Source organism: Aplysia californica, unplaced genomic scaffold (genome assembly GCF_000002075.1).
Source record: "Aplysia californica isolate F4 #8 unplaced genomic scaffold, AplCal3.0 scaffold00176, whole genome shotgun sequence".
NCBI classification, from domain to species: domain Eukaryota; kingdom Metazoa; phylum Mollusca; class Gastropoda; order Aplysiida; family Aplysiidae; genus Aplysia; species Aplysia californica.
This window is the reverse complement of record NW_004797446.1, coordinates 1,253,143-1,258,296: the sequence shown is the minus strand read 5'-3', so window position 1 is coordinate 1,258,296 and position 5,154 is coordinate 1,253,143.

The following is a 5,154-nucleotide window of genomic DNA, read 5'->3' as shown; positions in this document are numbered from 1 at the left end:
GGGGGCGTTTTTTCTGGGGGGGGGGTTCAATCAATGTATTATTTCCATTAACTATTTGCACAATGAGTCTATATGATTTTTAGCTTGGCATTTGCTTATATAGATAATTCTTGTGTAGGTAGTCCTTCGTTGCCGAAGATGACGATGAATCCTGCAGCTCATCTGTGGACTTGCATGCAATCCGATCCTTGATGTACAATGTCTGTTGCAGTGGGGACACTGGAAGGTCGTGGTTGTGGCGGTTGGCTTATGTCTATTCTCTCTTCTGATAGTCAGCTTCTCCCTGTAGTTTGTATCACTGTTTCTGCTGGCAAGACGGACGCCCTGAGTCAGGCATTCCTTTTGGTGGCAGTTCTTTCGGGTTCTTTGGAGGGTTGCCTATGCAAACTGGAGGTTTTCCTTTATCGTGTCTTTGAACCGCTTTTTTGACCTTCCAAGATTTCTTTTGCCACTTGCGAGTTCGCCGTGCAGCAGCTGTTTGGGCATTCGATGGTCTTCCATGCGGATGACATGGTCGACCCATCTCAGTTGGGCTTTGACGACATGCTTTCTATGCTTCGTGAGCTAAATCGATTGAGGACCTCAATGTTGGTGATGCGGTCTTGCCACCGGGTGCCGAATATGGTGCGGAGAGCCCTTTGGTGGAACTGCTCTAATTTGTTGATGTGCTTCCTGTAGAGTGTCCAGGTCTCCGAACCGTTGAGGAGGGAGGAGAGCCACAATGGCTTTGTACTCTTTGATTTTTGTTGACAGCCGGACATTGTGCTGTTTTAGTACCTTGTTTTTCAGTCTACCGAGAGCTTGGCTGACTTTGCTGATTCTTGAATCAATTTCCTAATCAATGGAGCCGTCTGCAGAGATGATACTTCCAAGATTCTTGTACCACCTACTGTAATGACCCTCACCCCCCCCCCCCCCTTTCTTTTTATTGTTTCACCCGCCACCCACATTTGTCCATTGCATCAGCTTTCTCATTCCCAGCCGAAAAGATATGAGCCGATATGATTTGCTCCTTCTTTCCTATCAAACAGCTTTGCTCTTATCTCTCCTATTTCTCTTATTTGTATGTTACTCTTCAATAGTAACACCTCTAATCTATATGACCCATTTGTGTTACAAGTTACAAGTGACGTAAAGTAGACTAGAACTCTTTACTATCACTAGACGATACCGCAAAGCTGACTTTACGAAATTAATATCAAACTGCGCGACGTAGAATGGTCTAATTAGAATCTACAGCCATTGCTCATTGAACCGAGCACTACCACCCGCTCTCTCGGACGTCCGCGCAACAGTGATATAGCGTGGACTCTGCATGACAATTTAGCGGATTCAAAGATCCGCCGACGAGAGAAAGGTAAGGTTAGTTTTAATGCACAAAAAATGTCTTCAGTAAATCAAACTTGTTCTTATCAAATTATACAATTTAAAAGGTACTTGAAATTGTTTATTACAGCCGTTTTGTTTCATAATGAGAGCAGTAATAAAAAATCTTGTCTTTGTAATTTGTGGAAACACAACTAAAAATCTCCCTTTGCACAAAATTTAGGCGCGTTGAAATACTTTATTGTTGATTTATTTTCAAGCAGAAGGAAAAATATAGCACTTTTTGCGGTAACAATAATATTAGAGTGGTTATTTCCCTTTGCGTTCTTCTTTGCTTCTTCTTTTGTGTGTGTGTATTCAAGTCTTGCTTCCCTTGCTGGATCTGCGGGGTTTCCCGAAATCTTCAACAATGAAGAGCTGGAAAACAAGAAAAAACAAAAAAAGATATGAATCCTACAGGTGTGTGAAGTCCCATGAAACAGCAACTGAAGAAAAGCGACTCTACTCCCAATTAAGACCCGTTGTTTGCAACTGTCTGTGACATTTGGGATGAAATGACAGATAATTATGTCCAAAATTTACTACACGTAGGCCTACAGCCGATGCTCAAAGGGTTCGTGCACTACACACAACCAATAGCTCCGAAGCAATAAGACAATGAGCACATTTAATGTTAAGTCCAAGTTTTGCCGTAGACAATCAGCTGTAGAAACAACCACTTCCCACTTCACCCCTTGCGATATTTAAAATAACATGTATTATTATAATGACACCGTCCAAGAGGACTGCCTGTCTACTAAGAATAAAACCCAGAGTGACCGGTGGTCGTCTTGGAAAGGTCTGACCGTATTTCAAATCTCATCCTGGATTGACCAGACCATTAATGTCACCAGCCACCCATATACAGGTGCTGTTTTAGCCTATCTTTCTCCACTTTTTTTTTTAGGGGTGGGGGTTCTAGGGGAGAAGGGTGGGGGGTTCAATTTGTTATTTCCATCAACCATTTGCCCAAAGGGGTCTATATGATTTCTATCTTGGCATTTGTTTATTTATAGATAATTTTGGAACACCCTCCAGAAAGGATTCTTCCCCTCCCCCTCCTTTTTACATTTTTTTCCTCGCCACCCCCCCCCCCCCCCCCCCTTCTTTTTACTGTTTCACCCGCCACCCACATTTTTCCATTGCATCATGATCATTCCCATCCGCAAAGATATGAGCCAATGTGGTTGGTTGACGGATACTCTGGTACAGGGGCGAAGGCTGACTTGTTTGACAGGGTAATCAAAGTGAAATGGGACCAGATAGGGCCTGGAGATATCACACTCACACAAGTCACAAGAATCTTACTGGCACTGGAGGCGGCAACTCTGAGTTGTGAATGAAAACAAATCCTGAATTCATGTTGTATGCTTGTTCAACCGCTAAAATAATCTGGAAAGTATTTCATTAAATATTCATTCTAACTAACCTTAAATTTAACTTTAGATTTGAACACACGAACGCCAAGGAAAGAAGCACAGATGTCAGCACTACAATGGCATGTTATACCAGACAGCCGAAAAACTTTGGTAGAGCACGCCAATTATTAATTATTTATTTCACATTTAGCTGTTTTTTGTCTAGCTTTTCGCGGCCAGGAGCCGCTGTCATAATCGAGGTCACGATCTGATTATAGGACGTTAAAAAGTCGAGGAAAAAAACAAGCACTAGCAGTTTAGTAGCAGGAGTCAAAGGATTATTAGGAGTTAGTTCCCCTCACATCTGTGAGGTAGACTCGACCAGTGTAATAGTTCGCTTAGATAATCAGCGCGTCTGGGTGCTTATAACTGTGGCCCGAAAGCGGTGAACAGGGTATATGCGACAATGAAACAGTTCTGACTGCTATGCACATGTTCCCTTCAAATCTATTGGTTGACAATTCCAGCCTCACTTTAAGCTTACTTAATCAAAGCTTGTGACTGCTTATGGAGTGGCCCGATAGGGACGAACAGGCTATTTCTGTGGCAATGAAACGGTTTTGAAGGATAGGCATAGTCTATTGTTCATTGGTGATTATGAACGTCTTTTTACATTTAATTTATGAGGTTTACGTCTATGGGTGAATTTGACTGCGACAATGTTTCAAAATTAGGAAGGGAAGCAGTGATTATTTGATTATATAGACGCTTCGCCTCTGCTCTGGTATGGTTTGCTCCTCCTTTCCTATCAAACAGCTTTGCTCTTATCTCTCCTATTTCTCTTATTGTATGTTACTCTTCAATAGTAACACTTCTAATCTATATGACCTATTTGTGTTACAAGTGCCGTAAAGTAGACTAGGACTCTTTACTATCACAAGATTGTACCGCAAAGATGACTTTACTAAATTAATATCAAATTGCGCGACGTAGAATGATCTAAATAATAGTAATTACAGCCATGGCTCATTGAACAGAACACCACCCGCTCTCTCGGACCTCCGCGCAACAGTGATAAACGGTGGACTCTGTGCATGACAATTTAGCGGATTCAAAGATCCGCCGACGAGAGAAAGGTATGGTTTGATATAAATGGAAACGATTTCTTCAGTTACATTAGCTTGTTCTTATCGATTTATACAATTTAAAAGGTACTTGAAATTGTTTATTACAGCTGTAATATTTCATAATGAGAGCAGTATTAAAAATCTTGTCTTCGTAAAGTTAGGGTAACTCGACTGAAAATCTCCCTTTGTACAAATTTAGGTGCGATGAAAAACTTTATTGTTGATCTGTTTTCAAGCGGAAGGAAAAATATAGCACTTTTTGAGGTAACAATAATATTAGAATGGTTATTTCCCTTTGCGTTTTTCTTTGCTTCTTCTTTTGTGTGTGTGTATTCAAGTCTTGCTTCCCTTGCTGGATCTGCGGGGTTTCCCGAAATCTACAACAATGAAGAGCTGGAAAACAAGAAAAAACAAAAAAGATATGAATCCTACAGGTATGTGAAGTCCCATGAAACAGCAACTGAAGAAAAGCGACTTTACTCCCAATTAAGACCCTTTGTTTGCAACTGTCTGTGACATTTGGGATGAAATGACAGATAATTATGTCCAAAATTTAAATACACGTAGGCCTACAGCCGATGCTCAAAGGGTTCGTGCACTACACACAACCAGTAGCTCCGAAGCAATAAGACAATGAGCACATTTAATGTTAAGTCCAAGTTTTGCGAGGTATTTGTGATTGCTTGGTTTTCCGTTTTGACTGACATATATACACGTTCAACGTTCATTCATTGGATATGCAATATGTCCATTCTATCACAACTAAAGCTCATCAATACACGCGCAAAGACATTGTTTACATTTCTTAGATGCCGCACTATTTTGCCAAGCCTGATTTTCTAAAGGGCAGTTTTGAGCGGCCATATCTAGGGTAACACAAATGAAATATTAATGTGCCAGATGATGCAGAATTTATTTAGCTTTAAATTGGCATGCTGCGTCAGTGGGTAATACAACGCTTTGACACGATTATTGGGTTATTACATTTTCAAGTTTCTCTGGACGCTACTGTTTAAATGCAACCTATAGCCTGTTATCTATATTGTTTCTATTATCATAATCATTGCTATTATTTATTATTATTATTATTATTGTTATTATTATTGTTATTATTATTATTATTATTATTATTATTATTATTATTATTATTATTATTATTATTGTTATTATTATTAATGTTGTTATTATTATTATTGTTATTATTGTTATTATTATTATTATTGTTATTATTATTATTATTATTGTTATTATTATTATTATTATTATTGTTATTATTGTTATTATTGTTACTGTTGTTGTTATTA